The sequence below is a fragment of the Eptesicus fuscus genome, chromosome 14, assembly GCF_027574615.1.
Source record: "Eptesicus fuscus isolate TK198812 chromosome 14, DD_ASM_mEF_20220401, whole genome shotgun sequence".
NCBI classification, from domain to species: Eukaryota; Metazoa; Chordata; class Mammalia; order Chiroptera; family Vespertilionidae; genus Eptesicus; species Eptesicus fuscus.
In genome coordinates this window covers 44,395,559-44,414,368 of record NC_072486.1, presented here as the reverse complement: position 1 = coordinate 44,414,368, position 18,810 = coordinate 44,395,559, and the positions used below count along the sequence as shown (strand labels likewise).

The 18,810-nt window shown below is 39.1% G+C and overlaps 1 non-coding gene across 1 annotated transcript; it reads right to left on the bottom strand.

Moving 5' to 3' along the window:
- Nucleotides 1-17,337: 17,337 nt before the first annotated feature.
- LOC114235023 (U6 spliceosomal RNA) lies at nt 17,338-17,441 on the bottom strand. Its single transcript, XR_003621204.1, has one exon. It is a non-coding gene; the product is annotated as a U6 spliceosomal RNA (small nuclear RNA).
- Between the last annotated feature and the right edge of the window lie 1,369 nt (nt 17,442-18,810).

Sequence of the window (18,810 nt, the reverse complement as noted above, 5' to 3'; positions counted from 1 at the left end):
TCCGTCCTTTGTACCTCAGTGGCCACAGCGCAAGAGTGGATATAAAACTTAAATATTTACCTGAGGTGTTATTTTTATTCTTGTTAGTCAGAGCCTTTGTATGAACAGATGTCTCCTTTTTAATAAATACCAGAGGAATTGGAGTCCAATGGTTCCCATATTAAGGATGGACACAGATTATACTTTTAAAATTATTTTATTGATTTTTTACAGAGAGGAAGGGAGAGGGATAGAGAGCTAGAAACATTGATGAGAGAGAAACATCGATCAGCTGCCTCCTGCACACCCCCCACTGGGGATGTGCCCGCAACCAAGGTACATGCCCTTGACCGGAATCAAACCTGGGACCTTTCAGTCCGCAGGCCGACGCTCTATCCACTGAGCCAAACCGGTTTTGGCCAGATTATACTTTTAAAATTATTTACAGCCAGTCAGCACCTGTGGCTTTGAATTGTTGATGCTGTGATAGTTCCCATTAGTGAGACCAAGCCCTTCCCAGAGGCAGCAGCACTGGTGACAGCTGGGTAACTCAAGGCTGGCTTGATCTAGCACCCTACCCATTCTGGACAGGAGAACAGATTTGTGTTGTATTTGACACAGGTCTTTCCTGGGAGAGGGTTATTCTGATTCTTTTGACAGAAGCAGGTTCACACTGAGCTTTGCTGCTAACTAGCATCGACACTGGGCAAGTAAATTAATCTCTCTCAACACCAGTTTTCTCTTCTGTCAAACATGGAAAGAATAGTCAACACGAAAACTCTTGAGGAATCAGAAGAATCAGGTGTGAAGATAAATGAGATGATGCATGTTAAACACTAAGAACAGTGCTGGGCAGATAGCAAATGCTCAAAAGTTATTTTGATGATAACTGTTTGACCAATTCCCTCTTGGTTTGCCCTTTCCACTTAGAACAATACACTATTGAAGAGCTTATTTCAGATGACATGATCCTCATCATCCAATAGCTCAGGGCCTTCATCAATTTCTTTCAGGTCTTGACTCCGTGGGACAGGTTATATGTGAAAATTTTCAAATATGTATTCATTTGTAAGTTCAGCCATGTTTGGTATAGTCTGGTTTAATTAATAGAAATGTTTTGCTGCACTCAATTTTAGGGAATAGTATAATGAAAACACACACATCAACTTTTAAGGTACATCCCGAGATCTGAGTAGGTGTTTGTCTTCTGTATATATACTTTATTTTCAGAATGATAACTTTAAGGCCATATCAAAGCTCCTATTATTATTTGTATTTTCTCAGGGAGATGGGCACTAACATCCCTATTTTATAGGAATATTCTAAAATATGAAAAGAAACAAACTCAACATTTTTTTGGTTAACACTTTGCTATGGATAAATGTCAATTAGAGCAGTGGTTCTCAACCTTTCTAATGCCGCGACCCTTTAGTACAGTTCCTCATGTTGTGGTGACCCCCAACCATAAAATTATTTTCGTTGCTACTTCATAACTGTAATTTTGCTACTGTTATGAATTGTAATGTAAATATCTGTGTTTTCCGATGGTTTTAGGCGACCCTGCTAGCGGTTCTCAACCTGTGGGTCGTGACAGGAGCTGCTGTAGAGCCTAAGACCATCGGAAAACACAGATATTTACATTACAATTCATAACAGTAGCAAAATTACAGCTATGAAGTAGCAACGAAAATAATTTTATGGTTGGGGGTCACCACAACATGAGGAACTGTATTAAAGGGTCGCGGCATTAGAAAGGTTGAGAACCACTGAATTAGAGAGAGCTTACCTTTCTTTAAACATTTTAATTACTTGAGGCATTTTTCTATAATATTAAGCACTATGCAGGTGTCCCCTGCTTTACAAAAGTTCGCTTTAGGCCACTTTGCTTGTAGGAGACCTAAAAGACTTACCTGTATCATTATCTCTTTCACTAACCAAAAGAAATCCGAAGAGAATTTTTGCTTTTAGGAAAAAAGGCAAAAAGCCAAAATGGTGTTCAGCATGTAGGGAGCCCTCACAGAGGCAGCGAGCACCCCGAGCAGCGAGAGTGGCCCAGCCAAGCTCCTTCCCAAGCTCCCCCGAAGAACACTCCCAGAATCTCAAGCTACCGCCATAGCTTTGAACTGTCTATGAGCATCTGTGCTTTATCTCCGTGTATTTTGTGTATTCCTGCTTTTATTATGTTTTTTTTTGGGGGGGTCTCAGAACATTACACATTTTTGTTTGCATATAAATTGATGGTAATTGCATTTATTATTTTTATTATTTAAAAAATCTTTATTGTTGGAAGTATTACATATGTCTCCTTTCCCGCTCCCACCCTCTGCCCCAGGCCTTCACCACCCTATTGTCTTTGTCAATGGGTTATGCATATAAGCATACAAGTTCTTTGGTTGATCACCCCCCCTGTCACTTTTATCATTATTTTTTAATTTTAGAAAGGGAGGATGGGAAAGAGAGAGAAACATCAATGTATCTTCGGTTGCCTCCCACACGCTCCCCAACCAGACATAAAACCACAACCTAGATATGTGCCCTGACCAGGAATTGAATCCACGACCTTCCGGTGCAAGGGACAATGCTCAACCAACTGAGCCACTCTGGCCAGGGCGGTCAAATTGCTTCTTTACATTACACCATTTCAGCTTACAAAAGGTTTCATAGGAACGTTCTACTTTCAGATAATGGGGAACACCTATATTTGTTAGATTTTTCAAATATTTATTATTTGTGCCTCACAAAAGGAAATTCATTGAAAATTTGAAAAGCTACTATATCCTCATCACTAAAACTTATTTTAAATTCCCCTCTTCTGAATTCTTTTGAAAATAACAGTGATGGCAAGAAAAACAATTATGGTTGCTCTCGCTTTTACTGTGTACTATGCCCTGTGATTCACTGGAAGAATGGCAATGCTAATGTTGTTCTTTCATCTGAACGCTAACTATGTTTGTGAGCTCGGCACTGTATAATTAGACTTTTCTGTGGTTAGGTCTTTTAGAAAAGAAATTTATAAAGGTATTTTTAATTTTGTTGGATAAAAAATTGGTTAGAGTAGTTAGCACCAGGTGGCGCTAAAGGACTGAGCTTGGAAAGAGATTATTTGGTACAAACATGATGCTTTTTTTAGAAGTTTTATTTATTTATTATTAAACTTTTTTAAAAATTGAATTTATTGGGGATACACTGGTAACAAAATTATACAGGTTTCGGGTTCACAATTTTACAACACATCATCTGTGCACTGTGTGTTCCCCACCACAGTCAAGTCTCTGTCCATCACCACTTATACCCCCTATGTTCTCCTCCACCTCCTGCATATCCACTGGCCCCAGCAGTCATCACACTGCTGTCTGTGTCCATGATTTTTTCTCTTTTTTTCTTTGTTGTTCGATACCTCCACTCCCCACACCCCACACACACATAGGTCCCCTCCCAACCGACAGCTCTCGATCTATGAGTCTGTCTCTATTTTGCTTGTTAGTTCATTTTATTCATTAGATTCCACATATGAATGAAATCATATGGAACTTGTCTTTCTCTGACTGGCTTATTTCACTTAGTATAATATGCTCCAGGACCATCCATGCTGTCACAAAGGGTAAGATTTTCTTCTTCTTTTTTTTTTTTATGGTTGAGTTATATCAACTCATCTACTGATGGACATTTGGGCTGCTTCCCAATCTTAGTTATTGTAAATAATGGTGCAGTGAACATAGAGGTGCATACATTCTTTCAAATGGCTGATTTGGTTGTCTTTGGATAAATCCCCAGAAGTGGAATCACTGGGTCATAGGACAGTTTCATGTATAATTTTTTGAGGACCACCTATACTGTTTTCATAGTGGCTGTACCAATTTGCATTCCCATCAACAGTGCATGAGGGTTTCCATTTCTCCACTTGATATTTGTGGACTTACTGATAATAGCCATTCTGACAGGTGTGAGGTGCTATCTCATTGTGGTCTTAATATGCATTTCTTTGATGATTAGTGAGGTTGATCATTTTTTTTAAATGTCTACTGGTTGTCTATATGTCCTCTTTGGAGAAGTGTCTATTCAGGTCCTTACCCATTTTTTAATTGGATTTTTTTTTTTGGTGTTGAGTTTTTTAAGTTCTTTATAAATTTTGGATACTAACCACTTATGAGGTGTACTGGTGAATATGTTCCCCATTCAGTGGGTTGCTTTTTCATTTTGTTGATGGTTTCCTTTGCTGTGCAAAAATTTATTAGTTTGGTGTATTCCCATTTGCTTATTTTTTCTTTTGTTTCCCTTGCCCAAGGAAATATTTCAAAAAAATATTGCTATGAGAAATGTCCAAGATTTTATTGCTTATGTTTTCTTCTATAATTGTTATGGTTTCAAGTCTAACATTTAAGTCTTTAATCCATTTTAGCTTATTCTTGTGTATGTGTAAGAAGGTGGTCTAGTTTCACTTTTTGCATGTATCTGTCCAATATTCCCAACATTTTTATTGAATAAACTATCTTTACCCTTTGTTTTTGCCTCCTTTGTCAAATATGGATTGGCTATAAAGGGGTGGGTTTATTTCTGGTCTCTCTAGTCTGTGCCATTGATCTATATGTCTATTTTTATGCCAGTACCATGCTGTTTTGATTACTATGGCTTTGTAGTACAGTTTGATATCAGGTAGGGTGATTCCTTCAATTTTGTTCTTCCTTTTTAAGATTATGGTTGCTATATGGGTTCTTTAGTGGTTTCATATAAATTTTTGGAATATTTGTTCTAGTTCTGTGAAATATGCCATTGTTATCTTGATAGTAATTGCATTGAATCTAGAGATAGCTTTGGGCAGTATAAACATTTTAATGATGCTAGTTCTTCCTATCCCTGAACACAGTATATGCTTCTACTTATTTGTATCTTCTTCAGTTTCTTTCTTCAGCGTCTTATAGTTTTCTGAGTACAGGTTTTTTTCTATCCTTGGTTAAATTTATTCCTAGGTATTTTATTCTTTTTGAAGCAATTGTGAATGGGATTATTTTCTTAGTTTCCCTTTCTGATGGTTCATTATTGGTGTATAAAAATGCACCTGATTTCTAGATATTTATTTTGTATCCTGTTACTTTACTGAGTTCACTTATCAATTCTAGTAGTTTTTTGGTGGAATCTTTAGGTTTCTCTATATGCAGTATCATGTCATCTACTAATAATGACAGTTTTAATTATTCTTTCCCAATTTAGATGCATTTTATTTCTTCTTTTTGTCTGATTGCTGTGGCTAGGACTTCTAGTACTATGTTGAATAAGAGTGGTGAAAGCAAATATTCCTTTTTTTCTTCCCAATCTTAAGGGAAGTGCTTGTAGTTTTTGCCTATCGAGTATGATGTTGGTTGTGGATTTATTTATAATATATGGCCTTTATTACATTGAGGTATGTTTCCTATATTCCCACTTTACTAAGAGTTTTTATCATAAATGGGTGCTGGATTTTGTCAAATGCTTTTCTGCATCTGTTGATGTGGTCATGTGGTTTTTATCCTTCATTTTGCTTATATGGAGTATGGTGTTAATTGATTTGTGGGTAGTGTACCAACCTTGCATCCCTGGAATAAATCCCAATTGATCATGGTGAATGATATTTTTAATACATTGCTGGATTGGTTTGCTAACATTTTGCTGAGGATTTGAGCATCTATGTCCATCAGGGATATGGGCCTATAATTTTCTTTCTTTGTCGTGTCTGTATCTAGTATTGGAATTAGGATAATGCTGGCCTTGTAAAATTCGCTTGGGAGTTTTTCCTCTTCTTGAATTTTTTTGGAATAGTTTGAGAAGGATAGGTGTTAGTTCTTCTTTGAATGTTTGGTAAAATTCACCTGTGAAGCCATCCCGTCCAGGACTTTTGTTTTTTGGGAGTTCATTGATTACTGCTTCAATTTTACTGGCTGTAAGCTTTCTATTCAGATTCTCTGATTTTTCCTGATTCAGTTTTGGAAGATTGTATATTTCTAGGAATTTATTCCTTTCTTCCAGATTATCCAATTTGTTGGCATAGTATTTTCTTACAACCCTTTGGTGTTAATTGTTACTTCGCCTTTTTCATTTCTGATTTTACTTATTTCTTTTTCAGAATAGTGCTTTTTATTTAACTTTTGGGCTAAAAAAGGAAGGGCGAGCATTGCCCTTCCTGTGCCCTGTTACCAGCGATGCTAAGGATTGTCTAGGGTCCTTCCCCGGAGAGTTGACACTCCCTAAAGCAGGGGTCCTCAAACTACGGCCCGCGGGCCACATGTTGGACAAAAGGCAGAGGACATTTATCCGGCCCGCCGGGTGTTTTTGCCGCCGCTGCCTGTCCTGCTTAGCAGCCGACTTAGCAGTGTGCATAGGAATTTGTTCATAGGAATCTACTTACTATCTGGTGATTACAAGGAAACACCATTTCACCAGGTGGCAGGTCGGAAAAAGCATCACCTGTGTAGTATCCGAGGCGGTTATAGCCAGCCATCATCTCTAAGAGTACGGAGCTAAATAACCAAGGTGTGGGCACAGGCTCGCCACACTGTCAGCCAGGAAAGCTGAAGTAATCCAGACTTGGGTGGTCTGGAGGACGGGACACTCGTGGGCAAAGCCATTGCAGACAGTGTTGAGGGGAGTGTCTCTTATTCTCCTTTCAAAGGCGACTTCTTACTGCGTCATTAAACACTGACAAATGCCTTGATGCTTTGGGGGACGTCTCCCTGGGTAGATTTTGTTAAAGATGTGGGACCCACCATATGAATCAGCGTTGTACTACAAAACCACCTCTAACTGGGAGGAGATTTGAGGCTGGAAATTGGGCAGGGACATACCAAGGACCCGCAGGGACATCAGCCTCTCTTCTGTCCACTCAGAGCAGAAGCCCCTGCTGTTCTCGGTGGACAGTACCAGGCAGCACGGAGGGTACTTAGAAAACATCTGAGGCCTTGATTACAATTTAAAGTGATGTGTTGAGAGTTTGTATATATCATCCAGGTCTGTTAATAACTGTAAAGCCTGAAACATAACGTGCTATTAAAAATCTCCACATTTAAGCTACTCCGTGTATGTGTGCGCGCACACACCTGCTAATCATGTTCACTATTGCCATGCTGTTTGTATTTTAATGAATACATTTGTCATTGCAGGGGGTATATTGCAGATGCATTACTGTATTCCTTTAGTCACTGAAAGCTTTTAAGAAGTCAGAAAATTTGAACTAATGGAGATAATGTTTTATGTAGTCCCTTAGTGCATCTGATCATGTAGCAAAGGAGTTCATTGAAATAAATGCTGCGGTTGAATTTTTAACAATGACTGCATAAATATGCGGCCGTCTGTAACCTTCATGCCCGTGGGAACCAGGAAAATGATCTGTATAATTAACCCCTTGATTGATCTGGTCTTTCAGCTGTCAGGGTGGAGACTGATTTTCCATGCACCTGTAGAGTAGGATGCTGGTGAAGCTCAGGATAGATGAATATTTTTGTAGGGGAAAGTTTATTTTGAAATACTAAGGAGACATTCATTTGACAGAATCCTTCAAATAGTCCACCTCCTTAAATTTCTCAATTTATGCTGAACTGTTGGGGAGGTATGAAGAAATCATCATAGATTTCACATTAGTTACTCTGACTCAAAAGGTGTGATATGTAGAATTCTGAGATGGCCCCAAGATTCCCACCCTGTGTAATACCCTCATTGAGTGGTTATATCATATGGCAAAGGTGAGATAATCATCATTATGTTATATTGCATTATATTATTTATGGTTTTTTCTTAGCAGTCTGTAGAGATTCAAAACAAGAGAAATCTCCTGCAAATTATCTGTGGAGAAGGCCACGTGGCATTCTTTAGGAGCGAGAATGGCCCCTGGCTGACAGCTATCAAGAAGGCAAGAACCTTAGTCCTATAACCACAAGGAACTGAGTTTTCCAAAAAACAGTGAACTTGGAAAAGAACTCCAAGCTTCAGGTGAGTTAACAGTCCTGAGCAATGCCTTGATTCAGCCTGGTAAGGCACTGAGCCGAAGAGTGTCCCTGACTCCTGACCCATGGAAACCATGCATGTAGTGCACGTGCTGGTATGTTGCTTTAAGCTGCTGAATTTGTGGTAATTTGTTAAGCAGTGATGGAAAACCAAAATAATAGCCTGGGTCTTGGGGTGTTCGGCTGAGAATTTTTGGGGTGTCCAGCTGAGAATTTGCATTTGTAAAAATTCTCAGGTGATGCCCAGGACATTGGTCCAGGAGCACTTTGAGAAACACTGTTATAGTTCAACTTCCCTGGCAGCTGACTTATCCGCGATGTCAGGAATGGACACTCACTATATGCTTCTGGGCTAAAACTAATGTTAATCAGAAGCAATTTAGCTGTGTGTTTTAAGTCACAAATGCATATAAGTAGTATGGTTTAACCCTTTAAGAGATTATTTATATGTGGCCAACAAAAAAAAAATACAAAATGCAATATTCAAAAAGCAGTTATGCCCAGCTGGCATGGCTCAGTAGTTGAATGTTGAATCACGGTTTGATTCCTTGGTCAGGGCATATGTCCAGTTGTACGCTCAATCCCTGGTGTGGGGCATGCAGGAGGCAGCAATCAATGATTCTCTCTCATCATTGATGTGTCTATGTTTTTCTCCTTCTCCCTTCCTCCCTGAAATCAATATATATATACTAGTAGCCCATCGCGTGGTATTGCGCACAGTAGGCCACCTGCCGCTTCCGCTGGGAGCCTCGCTGCTTCCCCAGGAGCTGGGAGGGACCCGCGCTCATTCCGCAGGAGGCGGGCCCACCGTCTCCTCTCCAGGCCTGTGCTTAGCCACAGAGGCTGCGGGCCAGCCCCCCTGTCCCTGTCCGTGTCAGCTCCAGCTCCAGGGGGCCGGCCCAAGCTGGGTGCGGTGATGAAGCAAGCATTCCGCCAGGCAGCTCACCCTGCCTGCTCTCAGCAGCTGCCCCCTTCTTCCCCCCTGCCCGTCCCCCCTCCCCGGGACTGGGGGACTCCAGTGGAACTGAGAGGACTGGGTGCCACCATTTTTGTGATGGTTAATTTGCATATTACCCTTTTATTAGATAGGATATATATTTATACAGTTAAGATCAGGGCTTAGAAAATAAAGGTAGGATAGATAATGTAAAGTGAGGTGTGAAGTTGATATACAAAGTGTGCACATCACTATTAGTTCACACCTATGTGGCAAGAGAGACTTAACTATTACTGCCTGCTTCTCTTTTTGAGAACCAAACCCCATCTATACTGCTTATGAGTAAACTTCATATTCTGACTATACTTCAATTAAAAATTAAGTGAAGGTTTATAACATCACATAAACTTTCCAATGTCCACCGTAGAGAGAATGAAAGACAGTGCACTCTTTTTTAATTCTCCAAAACATTGGTAAATTCTCTGGCATTGCTGAATCTGTGTGGGTAATGGCAGTGCCTCTTTTATAGGTAGAAAAATGGCTTCTGTGTCTCTAACTCTGTGTGTCAGCTATCTTCAAGTACTTTCCAACCCTTTCTGTGACCAAATTATTCCTCCTCCCCCATCCCTCTCCTTGTCTTCACTTGTTTTTGTTGAGTAATTTTTGAAGTTAAGAACGTTCAGCTCCATTGAGGTTTTCCGGGTAGAAAACAGCTAGAGTCCTGCTTAATCCTGAGGCATTTACCTCTCTCCTAGTAATCCCGGTTCCCCCTGGCTTACTATAGGCTTACTGCTGGGACTCTATTAGCTGAACCATCTGGATTATTGTTCTATTTAATACTGTACCCATCACCCAAATAGGAAGGCTCTGCTCTCCCCAGCCAGGTGTTTCATATAGCCAGGTCAAGGGATTCCAAGGAAAAAATATGAAACTTGATTTTGAAGCTATTTTGAATGTTGCTGGATATAATAACTGCCCAGCCCAGATCTGTTGGACTAGGAAGTAGGAATATGAATGTGAGTGTGTGAGCGCATGTGTGTGTGAGTGTGTGAGCATGAGCAAGCGTGTGTGTGTGTGTGTGTGTGTGTGTGTGTGTGTGTATGGTGGGTATAGTGGGGGTAGTGAGGGACTGGAGGGTAATAGTCATTATGTGTGATGATGGGAGAGAGGGCCTGAGGAGCCCTGTGGAGTTATTTATCCTTCTGATATAAATACCACATTCTTTTATTCAGAGCCAAAGGCAGTTTACCTAGCTGAGATATTTTTTTTCTGACCCCTTAAAATAGCAACTGTATTTTATAACTTTTTTTTTTCTTTTTAGAGATATGCAGATTCTCAGACAGCCATCAGAAGGTAAAAGTGTGCAGGCCTCTGACCCCCTGCAGCACCCTGTGCTAGATCCTGTTTCCTTAAGAAAGGAGACTCTATGTGAACCAGCTGCCTTTTCAGAGCCATGGGCCTGAACCTCTGTGTTAAGTTAGTAATTGAGTAGGTTTCCTTTTCTGTGTAAGATAGGAGGTAGGGAAAAAAGAAACCTTATGTATTTTCCTTCTATTTTAACTTTAGTATCCTTCCTCATTAGGAAAGCTTTATAAGCAAAATAAAAATGGACCACTCCCTAAAGCCTGGGGAATTTTATACAAATTTGTCAAACATGCGTATGATTTCTAAGTGTAGACCCTGTAAGGTGGTTGGATGCTTGCGATGCTCTCTGTTTTATAGATTAGGAAATGGAGGTATAGAAGGATTGTCAGCTTCCTAAGATAGTCATGGGGACTCTGGTCCACGCTGCCAGTCTGCAGATAGGCAACCATGGCAGATAAGATTATTATTCAAATTAACACACAGGGTGAAAGACTTAGCTTGATATTATGGCTTCAGAAATCTCAAACTTGGCAAGCTGAATTCCATTTCCATTCAGGAGCAATTATGGGCCCTTAATAATCATGCTCTTAGACAGTGAATTTTGTCCAGAAAATATACTCAAATTGGAAAATACTTCTTGTGTTCTAACCAATTTATTTGTTTAGTGATGGCCATTTAAAGACAAGGGGTATTAGATCTGTAAGTGGTGGTTAATAGAGATTGTGAACTCCACTGAGAAGTTTCGGGTTCTGGTAAGTCCAACTCACCTAGCAGACGTATTCTCTGTCGGAGTAACTTCTCTGACAATGGCTCCTTGTCAGCACTGCCTGTGCCAGTCTTGTCAAACTGTTGCCATTGAAAACACATTACCAGCTAGCTAAGAAGGATGGCAGGGTATCTGAATTATGAGTGGGCTTTGGAGCATGGATCTGAAGTTTGAAGTGTTTAAACCTATTTGTCAGTTAATCTCGTAAATGCTCCATTTATCCATGGCACATCATGTTTTCAACTTTGTGCCTGGTGTTAAGTGACCTTGGAACATTTATCCAGGAACAGCTTCAAGAGCTTCCCTGTGAGGAGACTGTCACCAGCTTGGCTGAAATTCAAGATATGCTCTATCTGGAATATGTGAGCTCCTTTGGAATGAATATTTGATGATGTAGAGTGGATCAAGTCAGCTCAGTGATTCACAGGTGAAGATGGACATGATCTAGCTTGGTGAATCAGAACTAAGCGAAGAGAAATGGTTAATATCTAGGAGGAAGACTGCATTAGGGAGAGGGGTTGAACTTCATTAAACTGGTGTGGGTTTTCAGCTTTTAGTCCATGATAGTTTAGATGGTGCTGATTAGAGTGTGGGGAGAAGACTATGTAGAGAACTAACATCTCATTTTAACCTCTCCAGGGCAAGATTTCCTGACTTGTGTGTTACAAAACATTAGGGTTTCTCAAGATGTTGAGACATTTCCAAAATCAAGTAATTTTCACAAACACTCTATACAATGTCTCAGTTATAAAATTTATAATGCATATTGGCTTACTAATGGTGATCAAAATTCTGTAGAATGGAAACCTATTGCAGTAAGACGACCAATAGATGTTCAATGGGTGACCCAACCTTTCCTGGTTCAGATTTATAATCTTGTGTTTCTCCTCTGCTTGTCTCTAGAAGATTGTGAGGACAGCAGGAATAAGGGCTAATTTACATTTTCATAAGAGCAAAATACGTAAAACATACTTTAACAGTGATAGTCACAGTTCTCTATTTAACTTTCCAAGTTTACCATGATTTAAATTTTTAGTAATCTCTTGAGGCTCCATCAATTAAGAAGATGAGTAGACTGACTAGAAATCTGGATCCAATATTCAAAGAAATGAAAAGCAAGGACCCCCAACCAATACTCTGCTCATCAATTCTATAATTTAAAATTGAAAGTGAGATAGAGTTTCCCAGATAAGAAAAAGCTAAAGGAGTTCATCACCACCAAACTAGTATTATAAGAAATGTTAAAAAAACTTCTTTAAGAAGAACAAAAAATATGAACATAGATATGAATAATAAAATGGCAATAACTACCTACCTATCAATAATCACTTTAAATGTAAATGGATTGGGGTGGTAAACACACAATACAATATATACATGATGTATTATAGAACTGTATACCTGAAACCTATATAACTTTATTAATCAATGTCATCCCAATAATTCAATATGAAAAAACTTAACTAAAAAATTTAAAAAATAAATGTAAATGGATTCAATTATTCAATCAAAAGAAATAGGGTACCTGAATGGATAAGAAAACAAGACTGATATATATTCTGTCTACAAGAGATCCAGTTCAGATCAAAAGACACACACAGACTCAAAGTAAACGGAAGTAGGAAGATATTTCATGCAAATGGAAAGGAAAAAGAAAACCTGGGGTAGTAATACTTATATCAGACAAAATAGACTTTAAAACAAAGATGAAGAAAAACATTTCATAATGATAAAGGGATAAATCCAATAAAAGGATATAACCCTTGTAAACATTTATACACTTAACATAAGAGCACCTAAATATATAAAGCAAATTGGGATAAATCCAATAAAAGGATATAACCCTTGTAAACATTTATACATTTAACATAGGAGCACCTAAATATATAAAGCAAATTCTGACAGACATAAAAGATCAACAATAACACAGTCATAGTAGGGAATCTTAACACCCCATTGTCATCAATGGATAGATCTTCCAGACAGAAAATCAACAAGGAAACAGCAGCCTTAAATGGCACATTAGACCAGATGGATTTGATTGTTAGTTTTAGAGCATTTCACTCAAACATTTTTCAAGTGCACATGATACCAGCATTATCCTATCTAATAAAAGGGTAATATGCAAATTAACCATCACTTTGTCACAAAGATGGCAGTGCCCATAGCCACAAGATGGCAGCACCCAGTCCTCTCAGTCCCGCTGGAGTCCCCCAGTCCTAGGGGGTGGGGACGGCTGCTGAGAGTGGGCAGCGTGAGTGGCCTGGCGAAATGCTTGCTTCGTCGCCACTGTGATGAGGCAAGCGTTTCGCGCCCGGCCGCGGATGGGCCTCTGGGTGCGGAGAGCCTCCGGGCAGTGGGCATGGAGCAGCTAGGCCCTGCAGAGAGCTACTGGTGCACGGATTCATGCGTAGGGCTACTAGTTTACAATAGCCAAGAAATGAAAGCAACCTAAGTTCTCATCAAGAGACAATTGGATAAAGAAGATGTGATACATATATACAAGGGAGTATTATTCAGCCATAAGAATGAAATCTTACCATTTGCAACATGAATGGACCTAGAGGATATTATGATAAGTGAAATATGTCAGACAGAGAAAGACAAATGCTATATGATTTTACTTATATTTAGAATCTAAAGAACAAACAGAACAAACAGATTCATAGATACAGAGAACAAATTGATGGTTGTTAGGGGGGAGGAATGTTGGAGGCTGGGTGAAAAAGGTGAGAAGTACAAACCAGTAGTTACATAAAATATTTATGGGGCCCTGGCCAGTGTTTCTCAGTGGTTAGAGCATCGGCCTGCACACCGAAGGGTTGTGGGTTTGATTCCAGGTTGAGGGCACGTACCTGGTTTGTAGGTTCAATCCCTTGTCCAGTCGGGGTACATGTGAGAAGCAACCAATCGATCTATCTCTTTCACATCTCTCTCTCTCTCCTCCCCGCCCCCCGTCCCTTCCACTCTCTCTAAAAATCAATGGGAAAAAATATCCTGGGATGAGAATTAACAAAAGAAATAGCTATGGGGATGTAAAGTACAGAATAGAGAATATAGTCAATAATATTGTAATAAGTAAGCATGGTGCCAGGTGGGTACTTGAAATATTGGTGAGATCACTTTTTAAATTATATAATTGTTGAAAGAAAAAAGAATGTATTAAATAAAGAATCATTAGTAAGTTAATGAATTGAAATCCCAAAAAATAAAAATTAAAGAAATACAAATTGGTAGTTACAAAATAGTCATGAGGTTGTAAAGTACAGCACAGGGAAAATAGTCAATAATATTATAATAAGTATGTATGATACTAGGTGGGTACTAGACTTATTGGGGGGATCACTTCATGAATTATATAAATGTCTAACCACTGTGCTGTACACCTGAAACTACTATAAAATAATATAGCATGGCAAGTATAATTGAAAAAAAGATATTGTTTCTCTATAACTTCCTTTACCTGTTTGTAAAAAAAGCCAATTGCCCACATATGTGATGGTCTATTTCTTAATTCTCTATTTTGTCCCATTGATCTATTTGTTGATCTTAATGCCAATGCCATATTGTCTTGATTACTATAGCTTTATAATAAGTCTTCAAATTAGCTAGTATCTCTTTCAAAGTGATTGTGGCTATTCTAGATGATCCTTTGCATTTCCATATGTCAGAATCGGTTTATCTATTTGTACAAAAAAAAGTCTGCTGAGGTTTTGATTGAAATTGAATAGAATTACAGATCTAGTTGGAGAGAAATGACATCTTAACAATATTTAGTCTTCTGAACATGACACATTGTCATTCTCCATTTATTTAGGTCTTCCTTAATTTCTTGCAACAGGGTCCTGCAGTTTTTCATGACTTTTGTCAGATTTACCCCTAATTATTTCATATCTTTTGATGTAAATACTATTTTTTTGAATTTTAATTTCTGATTATTCATGGTTAGTATAAAATACAATTGAGTTTTGTATATTGATACAGTATCCTGTCACCTTACTAAACTTAATTATTAATTCTAGTAGCTGTTTTTCTGGTAGATGCCATAGGATATTCTACATGAATATTCATGCTATTTCTATAGAAATAAGGCCAGAACCTCCAGTACAATGTTGAATAGAAGTGGTGAGAGTGGACATTCTTATCTTGTTTCTGAGTTAGGGGAAAAGCATTCAGTCTTTCATCATTAAGTATGATGTTAATTGTGGGCTTTTCTACTTTGTCTGATAAAGGACAATTAACTTTATGTATGACTTTCCCTCAGAGTTTGCAGATGTAGTTTACAGAAGTTAATTACTTTTTTTCTCTTCAATTTCACCTAGCAAGACAAAACCGAGCTGCCCTAGAGTTTTCCTATATCAGAGTGACTGGTCAATACCTTGCTAGCTACTTGGTCTGTCAATGCCATCAAAATATTATTTAATAGTTTAGGAACAACCATGTAATTTTCTTCCCTAGCAAGAGCAAATTAGGCACTTACTAAATAATTGACAAAAATACTTAATTCTAGGGATGTCTTGAAGATTTGCTATTATTAAAAAAGAATTTGAAATAAAATTTGCCTTCAACTATTTGACATGCTACTTTTATTTTCCTGCCTGGTGATGAAAACTATATTAGAGTTTGTCCCCCTACCAATCCCAATTTCCTGATTCAAAAGTGGTTTACAAGTGTCTGTAGGGTGTGCATTGCTGGGGCTTAAGTGGGTTCGACAAAACCCCTCTTCTTTAGGCCTTTACCAACCAGGAATACCAATAGGGGCACCAAGAAATGTTGGTCCTTAGAGTCCTAATTTCAAATAATGAGATGCTGTCATCAAGGCGAGTCATGCTTGGAACCCTTTTCCCTGGCCGCCTGCCAAGGCAGGTGCTCCCACATGGTCAGGCTGTCAGGCTGAGATCTATCTATTCAGTCAGGCCCTTTCTTAAATATCCCATTTGCAGGCATTTTACTCAACACTTAACTACTGAAATGCCCTGAGACTTACAATTCATAGGCCAGCATATTAACCGTCAACTTTACAAGTTAAAGGGAAGGGAAAGAGTAGTACCAAGTCTTCTGTCCCTATTTCAATAGTCACTTTCTAGAATGTTCTATTCTCACTGTTCACTCCCAAAAGGACAAGTCCAAGAATAATATGTTAAATTATTCAAATAAGAGTCTTTCTCTCGCCTGTCAGCATAACTATTATTGCTCGTCTCACATTCAGTTCTTATAAGTATATGTCTAGTGACACATGATCTCGCTCATCTAGGGGAAATGATGAACAACATAGACTGATGAACAAGAACAGAACCAGAAACAAGGAGGCATCGATCGGACTATCGGGCCTCAGAGGGAGGATAGGGGAGGTTGGGGGGAGGGGGGAGAGATCAACCAAAGGACTTGTGTGCATGCATATGAGCCTATCCAACGGTTAAGTTCAACAGGGGGTTGGGGCATCCGTGGGGAGGGGTGTGGGATGGGAATGGGGGGATGAGGACAAATATGTGACACCTTAATCAATAAAGAAATTTAAAAAAAAAGAGTCTCTCTCTCTCTCTCCCTCTTTCTCTAACATTTCTCCACATTGACCTAATATCGAGGGAATGTAGGAGAGCATCAGCCCACCACTCTGATACCATGCTCTCCCTACCTGGCTCCTGAACACTGCAACTTCCCGAGGAGCTGACATTCCTTCAGTGCCCATCATGTGCTGAGTACTGTTCTTGCCCCAGTGGCAGCATGAGTCACAGGTTGTTCCAGAATCCTTGAACCCTGCCTCAGTTACAGAGACCCAAAAGTTATTCTAGAGACTACCTTGATGGATTCCAGCAGAGGACAATGTTGAAATTCAGGCTACTTTTTTTTTTTTTACTTAAAAAATTTTAAAAATTTTGTCAATTACAGTTTACATTCAATGTGATTTCATATTAGTTTCAGGTGTACAACATGGTTGTTAGACAATCATATACTTTATAAAGTGTTCCCCCTGACATTTCCAGTACCCAACTGGCACCATACGCAGTTATTACAATATTATTGACTATATTTCCTATACTGTATTTTGCATCCCCATCGCTGTTTTGTAACTACCAATCTGTACTTCTCAATCCCTTCACCTTTTTCACCCAGTCCCCCAAAACCCCTCTCCTCTGGCAACCATCAGTCTGTTCTCTATATCTATGAGTCTGTTTCTGTTTTGTTTATTTGTTTATATTATTCATTAGATTCCGCATATAAGTGAAATGACAGGGTATTTGTCTTTTCTGATTAACTTATTTTACTTAGGATAATACTGTCTAGGTCCACTCATGCTGTCACAAATGGTAAGATTTTATAAAAATATGGAACACCACAAATTTGTGTGTCATTCTTGCACATGGGCCTTGCTAATCTTCTCTATATCATCCAATTTTCATATATGTGCAGCCAAAGCAAGCACCAGGCTACTTTTTACACAGGGGTTATGATCAAATACACACGTAGCAATTGAGATAATTAATGAGTATTTTAGCCTTTCCTTGAATCTCTCAAAGAACATTAGTTTAGCACATGTTTAAAAGTCTTGTTCTTTTTCCCTCTTCTTTTCACACATTTTGTGGCCCTTGAGATATGCTCTCTCTATAAACCTCCCTCTCTCAGCTCTGTTTCTCAGGTCTTCTTGGCACCTGCCCCCGTCCATGCTTTGGCTTTTGTTTCTGATGGCCTCAGAATTAGACTTCATTTGATTTAAATATCACAGCAAGTGATGTTTACAGGTATTAGGGTGTGGGATGAAATTCATCCCTGCTGCAGATCTAACGGCACCCATTGGGAAAGGCCCTGAAGGTTGAGGACATTAGCACAAATAAAGAGCTGGAACCTGCCTCTTGCAAAAGTTTCTAGTTGAAGAAACCTAACAGGTAGGAGTGAGAGGAATGTTACTTTATCTATGACAAAGACATTACATCGTCATTAATATTGCAGGTCACTGCTTTGGGTGCGGGGGTGGGGTGGGGTGGGGTGGGGTGGGATTCTTGTTTTATTTTAAGATTTTTAGTAGGGTTTATTCTGAGGCCTAGAAAACTCAAGAGAGTTGGACTTTCCAGACAAATGCATTTGCCTTGACAGAACACATTTGCAATATTTTCCCAACAATGGCCTGGAGACTACTCTCAATTCACATTGGACTTTTAAAAAATATATTTTTTTATTCTGTTTTGAAAATGGACCAGGTTTGGGGCACTGATTCACATAGCTACCACACCCACTCTTTCTGCCTAGAGAATGAGGAGAATGACTGGGTCAACCAGCTGACATATTTCCATCCAATTTCAAGTATGGAATGTGTTCGTTTTCTGACTAATGGCATGTCATTTTGCAGAAGCCTTTGGTCGCAAATTAATCCTGGAATCAAAACAGATTTTCCGGGGAGCAATCTTCCATCAAGTATTGATTTTTTTACACTCATGGAGTCTGTACTCCCTAATTTAACCTGACAATGATTCTGCACAATGGCCTGGGAGCACCTTGGCAGCTCGCTGAAGGAACTTTTGCTATCTTTTCTTTCTGAAAAGTAGAAGGGAGAAAACCCACGCCAGCTAGCCCAGGCAGTCACTGGGGGGCACTTATGACTTGATACTTCACTTCTGGCAATTTGGAATGGGCAGAAAGCTGCCTTCTAACTTTTACAACAGTTCTAGGAGCGAGAGCTTTCCTTTGCTGAGCCTGTTCAAAGGAACATTTTTTAAACTGCCAATATTAAGCAAATCTGTAATGTATTGTTCAGTCATAGCCAATGTTTTCAAATGATGCTGTCTTGCTGTACCCAC